Here is a 16,572-nt window from a genome sequence, read left to right on the forward strand (position 1 = left end):
AACTTTGATCTAATTAATTTATATTTCGGTTGTTGCGGTATTCTTGATTATATATTGTTTTATCGTGTTGTTGCGTAGCTAACTGTAACAACATTTTTATATTTAGAGTGAGTTCGAGACAATAACTTGTGATAGGAACGATTAGTATAATCCGTGGATCTACAATTTACATAGATATATGAAACTGGATACGCGCAGATAGTTATAGTCCTAAGGGTCGAAAACTAGGGAATTTCATAGATCGACATGCGATTCACTCTTGATAAATAATTAAAGACATTTAATTACTTAATTGAGTAGAATTAATTTGGCATAGCTCGAGAGAGTGTGTTCAATTGAATAGGAAATCCTGTCGGAAGTATATAATCATTATCGAACGAATTAATTAATTAACGAGAGGTAGGTGAACCGAGATCCTAACAAATTCATTTATCATTGAATTTTTAATCAACCATTTTAGATTTTATATTCCATTAATCAATTTTTGAATAAATTTAGTTGCACGTTTATTTGATTAGAGGAGTAATAAAACTACCAATCAATTTTCGTTGCTAAAGATTTAATAATTAAAAATAATAATTGTCAAATACAGTCTTCAGTGGAACAATACTCGTACTCACGTACATTATACTATTACTTGACATCGTGCACTTGCGATTAAATTTTGAGCATACAAAAATCATATTTTTATTGAGGATTACACAGTGCAAGTTTTGCTCGATCAAGTTTTTGGCGCCGTTGCCGGGGACTGTTAATTCACAATTTTATTTATAGTTATTTTCTTTAGTATTCTCTATTTTACTTTGTTTGACACCTTCGATTTCTTTATAGATATCTCGTCCAGTGCATGCCAAAGTCACTTGACGGGAGCTTGAGCAGTTCGACCCTGAAATTGAAAGAACTTTCCGCAGGAGGAGACAGCAGCAGAGACTGAAAGAACTGATGGAGAGGCACGAGAACGATCGTGAGGAGGAACATCGTGAAGATAGACATGTTGAGATGCCACGCCGCATATCAGTGCTAGAGTATGCCCACCTTTCTTTGGATGGTGCACGTCCTAGCATTGTGAGGCCTATTGTGTGGGCAAATCACTTCAAAATCAAGCCAGCTATAATTCAGATGCTCAGAACACAGTACAATTTGGAGGATCTGCAGCAGATGACCCAAACACACACATCGCAGATTTTCTTGAAATCTGCGATACTTTTAAATTTAATGGAGTTTCTGATGATGCTGTTAGGCTGCGTTTATTTCCTTTCTCTTTACGTGATAAAGCTGAAGCATGGTTAAACTGCTTACCTGTAGGTTCGATCACTACATGGGAAGACATGGCAAAAGCATTTCTCATTAAATACTTTCCTCCATCAAAGACCATGAAGCTGCAGGCAGACATTACAACATTTTTTCAATTCGATCAGAAGTCTTTATATGAGGCATGTGAACGCTTCAAGGATCTACTACGAAGATGCCCTCATCACGAACTGCCACTTGGGTTAGTCGTTCAAACATTTTATTATGATTTGCTTACTCCTAACCGTACTATGATAGATGTTGCTGCTTATGGAAACTTGTTGAGAAAAACAGCGGAAGAAGAATATGAGTTGTTGGAGGAGATGGATGCTAGCAGTTATCATCCTCAATCTGACAGGAACAACTAGCGGAGAAGTGCAGGAGTTCATCAGGTAACTGATCTTTCTGCCATTACTGCACAACTTGATGTGTTGAACAGGAAACTGGACGGCTTGAACATGGGTGGCACAGCTATGCGTCTTCAAGATATATTCTGTGAGAAATGTGGAGGTGAACATTTTGTGAAGGAATGTCAAGATGACAATCCCTTCTATGTGCAAAATGAGACACCGGTGGACCAAGTGGGAGTCCACAATCGTCCGAGGAATGATCCGTACTCAAACACATACAATCCTGGATGGAAGGCAACATCCAAACTTCTCATGGGGTGGTTAAGTAAGTCAGAATCGACCACAAGGAGGACAACCATACGGGAAACAACTGATGTACAGATCTGATCCTCCAAGGGAAGAAAAGTCCAACTTCGAGCAGATGATGTCTAAATTTATCTCGTCCATTGAAACTAGACTCCAAAATAAGACGCGTCAATAAAGGGACTAGAGAATCAGATTGGACAGTTGGCAAAGATGATAGCAAATAGAGAGCCGGGCACCTTGCCAAGTAACACAGAGACCAATCCAAAAGAGCAAGTGAAGGCCATCGAGTTGAAGAGTGGAAAGATCTTAGAAGCCAGAAGGACAGAAAAAACTCAAGCACAGGATGAACAGACTGAGTCATCAAAAAGTAAGTCTTCCCACTCAACACCAGCACACACTGCACAATCTAAAATTTTTATTCCTCCACTTTTTCCTGCAGCACTGAAAAAAGCAAAACTAGATGCACAATTCGGTAAGTTTCTTGAAGTATTCAAAAAGTTGCATATCAATATTCCTTTTGCCGATGCTTTGATCCAAATGCCTAGTTATGCTAAATTTTTGAAAGACATATTAGCTAACAAGAGGAAGTTGGAGGATCACATAACAGTGAACTTAACTGAAAATTGCTCTGCTTTGGTGCAAAACAAAATCCCACCGAAACTAAAAGACCCAGGGAGTTTTTCTATTCCTTGCATGATTGGTGATGTTGTTTTTCACAAAGATTTGTGTGATCTTGGTGCAAGTATTAATCTTATTCCTTTGTCTGTGTTTAGGAAACTTGGGTTGGGGAATCTAAGCCAATGAGGATGTCTTTACAGCTGGCAGACAGATCTATCAAGTATCAACGGGGAGTTATTGAGGATGTGCTAGTGAAAGTAGATAAGTTTATTTTCCCTGCTGATTTCGTGGTGCTCGACATGGAGGAGGATATGGAGATGCCCTTGATTTTGGGGAGACCATTCCTTGCGACTGGCAAGGCCCTGATTGATGTTCAAGAAGGGAAGTTGAGATTGAGAGTGGGCGAGGAAGAGATTACTTTGGATGTTTTTAATGCACTAAAGAACACACTGCATTCTGATAGTTGTTATAGGATTGATGCTTTCGATGCTCTTGTGTCCAACTATGTGCAGGGTGCTATTGGAGATCCTTTGGAAGCCACTCTCACTACTGAACTGAGAGAAGATGAACTGGACGAAGAGAGAGCCGAAATAGTGGCATACCTCAATGCCAACCAACCATGGAAGAGGACAATAAAGATGAGATTAGAAGAATTGGGAGATCGAAGAGACTTGATCCCTCAGAAGTCAAGTTTGGAGGAGCCACCGACGCTTGAGCTCAAACCATTGCCTCCACACCTAAAGTACGTATACTTAGGTGCGAATAACACTTTAACTGTCATTATTTCTGCTGCTTTGATAGATGTGATGGAGGACAAACTGTTGGCAGTGTTGAAAGCGCACAAGAGTGCTTTTGCGTGGAAGGTGGCGGACATAAAAGGTATCAACCCATCAGTCTGCATGCACAAGATCTTGATGGAAGACGAGTACTCACCTCTTGTGCAACCTCAGAGAAGATTAAATCCAAAGATGCAATAGGTAGTAAAAGCAGATACTATCAAACTCCTTGATGCAGGTATTATCTATCATATATCTGATAGTACATGGGTAAGTCATGTCCAGTGTGTGTCGAAAAAAGGTGGGATTACTGTGATCACAAATGAAAAAAATGAATTAATACCCACTTGGACAGTTACGGAATGGCGTGTATGCATTGACTATAGGAAATTAAATGATGCCACCTGTAAGGACCACTTTCCTCTATCTTTTATTGATCAGATGTTGGAAAGACTAGCGGGGCATGAGTTTTATTGTTTTCTAGATGGGTATTCGGGGTATAATCAAATCACTATTGCACCCGAGGATCAAGAGAAAACCACTTTCACTTGTCCTTATGAAACTTTTGCTTTCCGCCGTATGCCTTTTGGTCTGTGTAATGCCCCTGCTACGTTTCAACGTTGCATGACTGTTATATTCCATGATATGATTGAAACCTTTCTTGAAATATTTATGGATGACTTTTCTATCTTTGGTGCAATGTTTGATGAATGTCTGCAGAATCTAAGAACCGTGTTGAAGAGGTGCGAAGAGACGAACCTGGTGCTTAATTGGGAGAAGTGCCACTTCATGGTACAAGAGGGAATTGTGTTAGGGCACAAGGTTTCAGAACAAGGGATTGAGGTGGACAAAGCTAAAATAGAAGTCATAAAAAATCTACCACCACCAGCCTCAGTAAAGGGAGTTAGAGGTTTTCTAGGCCACGCCGGTTTTTATAGGCGGTTTATCAAAGATTTTTCAAAAATTGTCAAACCTTTATCTTCCTTACTTATGAAAGATGTGCCTTTTTATTTCGATTCTGATTGTTTATCGGCGTACGAGGATTTGAAGAAGTGCTTGGTGACGGCTCCTGTCTTGGTGGCACCAGATTGGGATCTGCCCTTCGAGATCATGTGCAATGCCAGTGACACTGCGATGGGGGCTGTGCTTGGCCAGCGTCAAAACAAGGTATTTCATACAATTTACTATGCAAATAAGACCTTGACGAGGCTCAATTGAATTATGAAACAATTGAAAAGGAATTGCTTGCAGTAGTATTTGCGCTTGATAAATTTCACTCGTACCTTGTTTTGTCCAAAGTAATTGTTTACACAGATCACTCTGCATTAAAATATTTACTTGCTAAAAAAAATGTCAAGCCACGCCTACTTAGGTGGATTTTATTGTTGCAAGAATTTGATTTAGAAATAAAAGATAAGAAGGGTGTCGAGAATGTAGTCGCGGATCACTTGTCTAGGTTGGAGCTGATTAGTAATGATTGTGTAGATCATTCTATAAATGATTGGTTTCTTGATGAGCAGCTATTTGAGGTGAGACATTGTCCTTGGTATGCAAATTTTGCTAACTTTCTTGTCACAGGCACACCCCTACCAAATCTATCGTTTCACCAACGAAAGAAATTTTTTTCTGACGTGAAGTATTATTTTTGGGAGGAACCGTTATTTTTTAATATTTGTGCAGATGCCATGATAAGAAGGTGTGTTGCAAAGGAAGAGTTTGGTCAAATTCTCAACCATTTCCACGACCGTGAGGTAGGTGGTCATTTCGGACCAACAAGGACGACATCGAAGGTACTTGAATATGGCTTTTATTGGCCAACTTTTTAAAGATGCTCGTTCTTATGTGCTAGCATGTGATAGATGCCAACGGACATGTAAGATCTCTAACCGTCATGAAATGCCTTTGAATAATATCATTGAGTGTGAGATTTTTGATGTGTGGGGAATAGACTTCATGGGACCGTTTACCAGCTCTTTAACAAAAAAATATATTTTTGTGGCGGTCGACTATGTGTCTAAGTGGGTAGAGGCAGAAGCATATGCCACTAATGATGCTCAAGTGGTCCTAAAATTTTTTAAAGAAAAATATTTTTAACAGGTTTGAGATACCACGAGCAATCATTAGTGATGGTGGCACCCATTTTTGCAACAAACTCTTTGAAAAACTTTTAAGCAAATATGATGTCACACATAAGATATCTACTCCCTATCACCCCCAAACGAGTGGTCAAGTGGAAGTGTCTAACCGAGAAATCAAGCGGATTTTAGAAAAAGTGGTAGGTCTCAGTCAAAAAGATTGGTCTGTAAGGTTAGATGATGCTCTTTGGGCATATAGGACTGCATTCAAAACACCCATAGGCACTACACCATATAGACTACTGTTTGGTAAAGCATGTCATTTACCTGTAGAGTTAGAGCCTCGAGCATACTGGGCAACAAAAGCACTGAACTTTAACTTTACCGATGTAGGTGAACGACGTCTACTTCAATTGGACCAGTTGGAGGACTTTTGGAATCTGGCATATGATCTCGCACTATCGTACAAGGAAAATACAAAGAGGGCGCATGACAGGCAAATCATTGAAAGGGAATTCAAGGAAGGTGAAAACGTCCTGCTCTACAACTCCCGATTGTGACTATTCCTCGGAAAGTTGAAATCGCGATGGTCTGGTCCATTCGTGATTTCCAAAGTTTACCCATCGAGGGCTGTATAATTGCAAGACGGAAAGGATAAGACATTTACAGTCAATGCCCAGCGACTAAAGCACTACATGGGTGGCACAGTTGAGCCACAACTTGGGATCACCAGGTTTCAAGACAATCCGAACTGAACTGACCGACAGTCAAGCTCTCGACTATAAATTGAGAACTACCTCTCTCCCCCTTATCTTGCAATTAAATTCGATGTTTTGTTTATGTGAGTTATGTTTTATTTATTTTTATTGTTATTGCTTAGAAAAGAAAAAAAATATGGAGGGGAAAATTTTCCAGAGAGCTCGGCGCTCGAGCGGCAACTTTCTACCGCTCTAGCGCGACCACTTACTTCAAAATCTCCAGAGAGCTCGGCGCTCAGGCGGTAATTTTGTACCGCTCGAGCGCGATCACTCATTTCGCAAATCAAAATTCCAGAGAACCTGGCGCTCGAGCGGTAATTGTTTACCGCTGGAGCGCGCCTGTAGATAATAACACGAATCCCCTTCCCTTTTTCTCACTCTAAAATTTCTCAATCCCTAACATCACTCTCACCCCCTTCTTCGATTTTGCTGTGTAGGTACTTCCTTCTCCACTCAATTCTCCAGCAACGAGGCACAATCTTCTTTGGGAAGCAAGAACACCTCTCTCCGGTCATCTTCTCCATTTAAGGCATCATCTCCATCAAATAATACCATGGCACCAAAGAAATTGAAAGGTACTCCCGGTCCCTCTTCTTCTTCCTCCTTTGATAGAACACGCTTTGTGAATGAGTCGGCACGGGCTCGATTTGAGCATGCTAAGGTGCATAGAAACCCCATTGCTGAAAGGGGATTTCTTCGTCCATTCGAGGATAGAAACTTGGACACTCTTGGAGAATTGGAGAAACGAGGATGGGTAAAATTTGGCGAGAAACCTAAGGCGGCAGTGGTGTCTGTAGTTAGGGAATTCTATGCGAATGTCGGGGAACGAACGGATGGTAAAGCATTTGTTAGAGGTCGGCTTGTGCCATTCGATTCATTCACGATTAACGCCCTATTAGAAACGGCCGACGTTGACAACTCCGAATTTGAGGCATTAGTTGCTGACCCTAATTACTCGATAATCATTGATACTTTGTGCCTTCCCGGAGAAACCTGGAAACCATTAGGAGGATCCCCGAGCTGCTTCGACAAAAAATATTTGCGGGCCAACTTTGCCCTGTGGTATCTATTTTTGGCCAGAAGGATGATGCCAGTTTCCCACAAGAGTGAGGTGCAGAAAGAGAGGGCAGTGGTACTTTTTGCGTTATCTCAGGACTACGCCATTAACGTGGGCAAGCTATTACACTCTCAAATTTTATGATGAGCATACATAACAGCCACATCGGCCTATTTTCCCTACCATCGTATCCGAATTGTGTGCCCAGGCGGTGGTTATTTTCTGGGACGATGAGGAGTGGCTACAACCCATGAAGCCTATTTGTTTGGATGACTGGCGACGGAAGAAGGCGAAACGACAAATAGACTTCCCCACTCAGGAGGAGGAAGTAGGGAGTTCAAGCACCGTCGTCCCTCGTCGCCCACAACCCCGAGGGCGCACCCAGAATGACAAAATAGACGAGAGTCTTGCCTTCATGGCTCATCGGGAGCAGGTCAACGCCAATATCGTGGCCCATCTTGCCCACCTCGACTCCATAATGCGCACTATGCTCCTCCACGGGGGCGTAGATCCAGGGGCCATACCACCACTTCCGCCGTTTGTTCCTCCCTACCAGTTTCAGTATGAGTACCGTCAACAAGGGGATGCCATTGGAGTGCCACCACCGGAGCACGATGAGGAGGAGCCTTGATCAGGGGAGTTAACTATTTCTCCTTTCTTCGCATTTTTTTTAGTTTTTGTTACTGCTTTATGCTTTTATTTCATATCATTATTTTAGTTTAGCATGTAGTTTGCATTTTCTGATGTGTTTTCATTCGTGTGTGCATTTCGATGCTTAGTTTTTTTTCTTGTTGCAATGGGGACATTGCAAACCCTTAGTATGAGGGGGTCGTTTTTCGTCTTGGGCTTGCATGAGTGTCAGATGATGGTGAAACTAGTAAATTGGTAGCCAATGATGATTGTGGGATAAATGAACTGTATGTCGCTTAGTCTTATCACTCGTTATGAATCCCCAGGTGAATTGAAATCGTTTTATGCACACATAGTGGATTGTAATAGTGGTTTCGATGACAATTAAGTTTAAAATAATCTGTGAGGAGAACTGGAGAAACATTAGATGCGAGTAAAACTTGAATGAATATCTGTTGAAATGAGTGACTAACCAAGAGCATGAACTCAAGTAGAAAATCAAATGTATTCCTCAAACATCCTTCATCCAATCGTGCATAGGACCTAAATATTCATCCTTAGGCCAGATTAATAAACATACACTATATCCAAAGCCTAGGGAGTACGCATGAAAAAACTATGCACCAAAATTATTGGAATAATAAAGGAGATGTAAGGTGCGGGGGAGCCAAAAAGGGATGAAATCCTATCCCAAGGCAAAAAATATGGAGATGTAAGGCGTTGAGGAATGTCAGAGAAAATTTCTGACAAGGGCATAGTGAAAATGATCTACGTACTCCCAATCTTTCTGAGCCAATTGAGTAGTTATAGCTATTGACTCCCTACATTTTGTTGTTCTACCATGAAACTCTACAGCTTTATGTGTTTACTGGTTGGTCCCAAATATAAACAAAACTCAGGAGAGTGAAACTTGCGTTGACTTGTCTAATTGGCGACCCACATGATTTGCGAATAAAACTGTCTAAAACACAAGCTAGAAAAATCCACAGCACACACGACCACACTCTGTTGGAAAAGAACAAAAGTTGTGCGATGTTTTGAAGGGGTAGTAATGTATGTTGTGATTTGACTAAGTGGATGTGGTTCACAAACTCGCTGAGGCAGGAGATGCCAGTTTGCTACTTCACCATCAGTTTAGTTATTTTAATACTCTCTCTTTTGTGTTTGTTCATGTCTTAGTTGTGGTTTGTAACCTATTTTGCTTGAGGGCAAGCAAAAGGTTAGTATGAGGGGGTTTATAGGTGTGGTTTTTACGTGTTTTATTGCATTAGTTTGTGTGTGTTTGCACTGTGCATGCGTACATTTCATTTACATTTTGTCCGTTTTAGAATAAGCATATGCATTTGATCATTTCTCACGTGTGCATGACAAATTTACAGGTAAAATGACTGGAAGATCGAATTCGGAGCAAAAGGTGCAAAAATGGGCAGAACACAAGCCAATTTACAGAACAGGTGGCGCTCGGGCGGTATTATTCTACCGCCCGAGCGCGAGATTTGTCCTCCGAAGAAAAAAATGTCCAGAACATGTGGCGCTCGAGTGGTAATTTTATACCGCCCGAGCGCGATTGCCGCATTCCCCAGGATAAGTTACAGAAGATGTGGCGCTCGAGCGGTATTATTCTACCGCCCGAGCGCCGATTATTTTTGGAAATAATCCTTGCCTAATTCCTTACCTTATGTTGTGGATGGGGATGATATGGAAAGGGGAGTTGGAAGTTTTTAGGGGGATTCAGACCTATTTTCGCAGCCACCATAAGCTTTGGAGAGTTTTGGGCGCTTGGAGTGGAAGATTCGAAGATTTCCGGGCGTCGTTTCTCGCATTTTCGTCACGCATAGTATTTCTAATCTAGTTTTTATCTTTTAAACATTGTTGTGTTTATTTTCACTATGAATTCTAGTAGCTAACTTTTACATATTTGTTGGGATTTAAGGGGATCCTACCCCAAACTTTGATCTAATTAATTTATATTTCGATTGTTGCGGTATTTTGATTATATTATTGTTTTATTGTGTTGTTAGAGCGTAGCTAACTTTAACAAAGTTTTATCTTGCGAGTGAGTTCGAGAGAATAACTTGTGATAGGAACGAGTAGTATAATCCGTGGATCTATAATTTACATAGATATATGAAATTGGAAACGCGCCGATAGTCATAGTCCTAAGGGTCGAAAACTAGGGGATTTCATATATCGACATGCGATTCACTCTTGATAAATAATTAAAGACATTTAATTACTTCATTGAGTATAATTAGTTTGTCATAGCTCGAGAGAGTATGTTCAATTGAATGAGAAATCCTGTCGGAACCATATAATCATTATCGAACGAATTAATTAATTAACGAGGGGTAGGTGAACCGAGATTCACAACAAATTCATTTCTCATTGAATTTTTAATCAACCATTTTAGATTTTATATTCCATTAATCAATTTTTGAATAAATTTAGTTGCACGTTTATTTGATTAGAGGAGTAATAAAACAACCAATTAATTTTCGTTGCTAAAGATTTAATAATTAAAAATAATAATTGTCAAATACAGTCTTTAGTGGAACGATACTCGTACTCACATACATTATAATATTACTTGACATCGTGCACTTGCGATTAAATTTTGAGCATACAAAAATCATATTTTTATTGAGGATTCCAGAGTGCAAGTTTTGCTCGATCACGGTGTCTGGATCCGTGTATGGGTCCGTGTAGGTTCGAACACCGATGACTCGAAAAGAAGGGAGGACACGAACCCCGTGCTAGGGTCCGTGTATGGGTCCTTGTATGTGCTCAAAGGAAGTACCAACAAAAAGAAGGGACACGGACCCCGTGCCCTGGTCCGGATCCGGGTCCGTGTAGGTGAGCAAAAGCGATACTCGGCAATAGACGGGACACGGACCCCGTGCCCAGGTCCGGATCCGGGTCCGTGTTGGGTCGCAAAAATGGCACCAAGAAGAAATGAAGGCACGGACCCCGTGCCAGGGTCCGTGTACCTGTGCGACTTGTAAACCCACGAAATTTCAATACACGCAATGCTTATCATCCCAGAATCGATTGTACGGACCATGAACCGACACCCCGAGACCCATCCTAGCATGCCATAACAACAAACCATATTCGTACAAACACCCAAAGCACGACGTTCACCCTACGACACATACAATTCAAAAACGTGGCAATTGACACCAAATCGTTTCCTACGACTTCTAATGTATTCGAGTGCCTATCGACACTAAACGACATATCAAATAACAACCCAACATCATACTAAGCATACCTAGACGTAGCAACGATCACCCGTCGATCCCCAACGAAGCCTGCAACAATAAAATCTCAAGAACACATCAATGCATAATTTTCTGAAAAACGCAGTTTGAGCAGTCCAACGAAAAACATCATAACTCACTCAATTTTTATCCAAATATTTCGAATTTGCAGTCAAATTGAAGGTATCAAAAAGTTATACAATTTTAGTGTAGAAAGTTTTCTCAGAATCACGACCTAAAAATCGCAGTATTTAAAAAGACAGTAAAAACGAGTTTTCAGATCTAGAAATTATTTCAAAACTGATCCAAACCATTTTCCACTCAAACAACAAACGTCATACATTAATTTTTACGCATAAAAATAACACAACACATAATATGACGAGATCGATGCAGAAATAACAGAATATACGTGCCTTTGATATTAAAAAATACCGTAACGACGATACCGAAGCGGAGATGGCGTGAGGATTGATCCGGGACGAACGTGGCGCTAAAATCTTTGAAGAAAACACACGAAAATTGCTGGGAATTTAATTGGGAAGTGGGGCGGCTGCTTCTAGCAGTAAGAACCCTAGTTTTCTTTTAAATAAAAATCTGAAGATGAGTGGTGTAGTGTGTGTTGTGGGTGTTTCACGTTTTCTAGTGTGTGTTGTGGGTGTTTCACGTTTTCTAGTGTGTGTAGAATGTGTGTATGCGTGTGTTTGATAATAATTAAAGGAAAAAAATTTCTTAACGATAATTAGCCACTAGTTAAAATGCCAACCTTCAATTATATTTTAAAAAAAATCCTAATTAAAAAACATCCACACTAATTTTATAAAATTCTCTAATTAGCACAATAAAATACCAAAAATGCTCACTTTAAAAGATCAACTGGTACTAGGATTGCTGCCAGGATCTATATAAGTCCAGGAGGTCTTTTTTTTTAATCCTAGGAAGGCAAAAGCTCCAGTGTCTAAGCTGGAGAAGTTCTATGAGTAATGGGTAATGGGATAACCGTGAGGGGACTTAAGCCCAATCGGGATAGCCCTTTTTTTTGTAATGCACATGGGCTATCCCGATTGGGCTTAAGTCCCCTCACGGTTATCCCATTACCCATTACTCATAGAACTTCTCCAGCCCAGGTACTGGAGCTTTTACCTTCTCAGGATTAGAACCCAAGACCTCCTGGACTTATATAGATATTGGCAGCAATCCTGGTACCAGTTATAATCCTGGGTTCTAATCCTGGGAAGGTAATAGCTCCAGTACCTGGGCTGGAGAAGTTCTATGAGTAATGGGTAATGGGATAACCGTTAGGGAACTTAAGCCCAATCGAATAGCCCATGTGAATTACAAGTACTCATAAAGCTAGTAAACATGAAACGTAAACATAATATTCATATCATCATGCAGGTAACATCATACTGAATCATATAAAGCATGTAAAACTTACAACTTTGAGGCTTGACGACTGATCTTCCCGGCGCTGATGGTGGAATAACCATTTACAGGATCTTTTCTCTGATACCAACTGAAACATCGGCCCTTTTTATTGCTTTAAAAGTACTAAAAATATTTTTTTAAGGCCTACCCACTAGGCCGAACCCTCAATGTTTTACCAAACCTAAAAAGCAATAAATTCGAAAAGTATAGCCCATATTAAATCTCTCAAAAATATCTCAAAAGAATAAATAAATCGTCTTAAAATCTTTTACGTAAATCATGAGTCATAAATCGTAAATGCGGAAAAAGTAGAAGCGCTGGTCCTTGGGTTGTGTGCACCTTCAGTCCAGTCAAATCATCCATCAAGACCTCCCTCAATCTCACCTGCATCAATCACACCTAGTGAGTCTAAAGACTCAACACACCATAATATTTATAACAAATAATACGTATCATAAAAACAAGCATGCAACATGTCTTTTAAATGTCTTCCTTTAATCAAAAAAATCAAACAGACATTTAAAACTCATAATTTACTCATATAAAATTTCATAAACATTTACAAATAATCATAATATCATAATAACAGCATTTAGAGCACTGTCATAACGTTTACAAATTTTTATGTTTAAAAAGACCGTTTAACCCCTAGAAGTGAATTTCCTCGATTTTGAATTTTCTTGAATTCATTGACTCTAACATCTCCCAAATAATTATTTAAGCCTAATGTAATTTTCCCATAATTTTATTTAGCTTAAATATTAAACTTTTTCATTTATCTTAATTTAATTGTTTTGATAGTGTTTTAATCCCGAAAAATCCCAAACTTTAATATAAAATTCTTAAATTCAAAATTTAGTCTTTTTATATTATTATAGCCCCCATGAACCACGACTGACCCCCGTGAGCCGTTTTTCAATTTATTTTTGTATAGAAATCCTATTATGATACATAAACTTTGACCCCGAGCCATCTTTCGATTTTCTCGAGTCACCCCCGGACCATGTTGATCCAAACCTTGACCAACACACTAGAGTACCCTACTGGACCCTTAGATCCCTTAGATACCTTACCAAACCTAGGAACCAAGCCTCCATTCCCCACCTATGCTGGCCGAGAGTTGTTAATTGCATGGACTCTAGTTTCATGCACCTAGGGATCTAGCCGACGCCCCATCACCCGAACCAATCTCTAGTGCACCATCTTAGTACCATAATGAGACGCTCTAGCCCAGCCCGCAAGCCCTGGGCCGAGCCCACACTCCCCTGCAAGCCGCGCAACCTCTGCGCAAATCCTGCACCATGATCTCGGGTAGGAGTCCTTGTTTACAAGGACTCCTTCCAACCCTCTAGCCCTAGTACTAGCTTGTCACTACAACAAAAACGGCATACGACAATGGAAAATCCGTTGTCGTAGCCTTTTTAAAACTGTTGTAACTGAGGGTGTCGTTGAAAGTCCGTTCAACGACAACGGTTTTTATCCGTTGTGGTAGGTAGAATTTGCGACGGTTTTTGAAAACCGACTCAACCAAGCCCCTAGCCAGCCCTGAACCCAAGCCCAAGCCAGCCCTCCCCTTAACCATGAAAACCCGATGCCATGACCTTGACAGCAACAAAACCGATTTCCAGCATGTGCTCGTGGTGCCATGAGTTTGGGGTAATTAGGACCTTTAAAAATCGATTAAAAACAACTCTTGATCCTAACCTTACATCATGGCAGCCCCTTACATGTGTAGAACGATTTATTGGATGCAAAGTCATGAGTTTAACACCTATGTGTGCAATAATCCGAAAATAAAGCAAAATAACTTCATGTCTTTCATGCATACAATATTTAAAATGATATTACGACATGATGGATGAGAAAAGGAGATGTATGGCGTGCCTTTGCATTTTAAACGCACAAAAAACCATTGACGATGAAGAACGGCAGTGAGGAGGGCCTAAACTCGATTTCCCTTGAAGCTTCTCGAAAATTTCCTCATCAAGTATTGAAAGTGTGTGTGCCGTGTGGTTGAGGGGATTTTCAGAAAGTGGCGTGTGATTTTTGTGTCACACTGAGTAGGGTTTGAAGTGGTTTAAACAGATTATATGCAAATTAAATTACTAACTAGGCTTAGGCCTATTAAGCCAACCAATCAGGCCCATTAGTCTTAATTAGGTTTTAATAAAAATATAAAATATTTTTGGTAATATAAGTTTGTGAATTTAATAGCCGAGTTACTAAAAAGTTCTCATTTTTGCTGAAAACCAACACCGATAAAATTTACGCATCAGCGTATAAAATCACCTCAAAAACTCCTTATTTTCAAAAATATGAAAAACCAACCACCATATTTAAATAATCAAAAACAATTATTTAATAAAAACATTTTACGTTTTCCAGCCCTCGATCTCCTTTCCTCGATCGCCACTTGAATAATCCTTAAAAATACAGTTTTATGCATGATGATAATAAAATCATATTTAACATATAAAGATGCATGACACACAATCAATTAGCAATTAAAATCAATTAATTACTCATTTTTCATAATTCCTAGATTTGCATGCAGTTGGATTACGTCGTCTTAATTTTGGACCTGACAGCGGGAGTAGCCACGAATGCTTTGTTAGATTTAGGAGCCTCTTTCTTTTATCAAAGGGCTTTTCTAGATATTTTGACACTCACCCCACTAGGCTCGACGTGGCTTATTCTGTGACCGTTCCATCTGAGGAAGAACTGTCTACTTCTGGAGTTGTCAGGGACATGAGTCTCGAGCTTCAGGGCCACACAATCTACGCTGACTTTATTGTACTGTCGATGCCCGAGTTTGACATTTGATTGTCGAAGAATGGGGTGTCAATCAACTTCCAACGAAAATATGTGAGGGCCAAACCATTAGGTGAAGAGGAGTTTGTATTAGAGCCAAGTGGATGCAACAACATTCCGCGGATGATATCATGTCTTTAGGCGAGGAAGCTTATGCTTAAGGGGTGCCGGGAATTTTTTGTGAGCATTATTTCAGCCTGTGTTACTACCAGTCAGACGGTAGCAGACGTTCTAGTTGTCATAGATTCTCCTAACGTGTTTCCTGATGACATTGCAAGTATCTCACTTGAGAGCGAGGAGGAGTTTTCCATTGATCTTATGCCAGGTACAGTTCCAATCTCCAAAGCACCTTATTGAATAGGGCCTGTAGATATGAAAGAACTCAAACAGCTGATACAGAGCTACTGGACAAAAGATTCATACGCCCTAGTTGTTCAGCTTGGGGCGAACCAATGCTCTTTGTGAAGAAGAAGAATTGTAGCATGAGGCTTTGCATCGACTACCGAGAGTTGAATAGAGCTACAATCATGAATAAGTACCCATTGCCGAGGATCGAGGACTTATTCGATCAATTACAAAGAGCGTCAGTGTTTTCTAAGATAGATATTCGCTCCGGATATCATCAGCTTTGGGTGAAAGATGCATATATTAACAATAAGCCTTCAGAACTAGCTATGGGCATTACGAGTTCCTACTGATGCTGTTTGGATTGACAAATGCTCCAGCGATCTTCATTGATCTCATGAATCCCGTATTTTAGCCTTATTTGGATCATTTTGTCATCGTATACATAGATGAAATCCTCATTTATTCTAGGAACCGGAAGGAGCATAGCCAGAATCTGCGTATCACATTACAAGTGTTGCAGAATCAGAAGTTGTTCGCAAAGTTCAACAAATATGAATTTTTGTTAGAGGAAGTGGCATTTTTGGTGCATGTAATTTTTAGTAGTGGCATTGAGGTTGACCCTTCCAAAGTGGAAACAGTGAAGGAATGTGTTGAACAAAAGAATGCATTTGAGATCCGCAGTTTCTTGGGCTTAGCGGGTTACTACAAAAAATTCATTCATGGATTTTCTTCTATTGTTGTGCCACTCAACTTGTTGGCAAAGAAGAATTCCAAGTTCTTATGGAGTGCTGACTACCAGAAGAGTTTCGACACTTTGAAACAAGCTCTTGTAACAGCAACAGTATTAGCCATTCCATCAGGGCAA

At 40.1% G+C, this 16,572-nt stretch overlaps 1 non-coding gene across 1 annotated transcript; it reads right to left on the minus strand.

Moving 5' to 3' along the window:
* Positions 1–1,377: 1,377 nt before the first annotated feature.
* On the minus strand, positions 1,378–1,483 carry LOC140808507 (small nucleolar RNA R71). The gene has a single exon (XR_012112928.1). It is a non-coding gene; the product is annotated as a small nucleolar RNA R71 (small nucleolar RNA).
* Between the last annotated feature and the right edge of the window lie 15,089 nt (positions 1,484–16,572).

The sequence above is a fragment of the Primulina eburnea genome, chromosome 12, assembly GCF_022965805.1.
Source record: "Primulina eburnea isolate SZY01 chromosome 12, ASM2296580v1, whole genome shotgun sequence".
Taxonomy (NCBI): domain Eukaryota; kingdom Viridiplantae; phylum Streptophyta; class Magnoliopsida; order Lamiales; family Gesneriaceae; genus Primulina; species Primulina eburnea.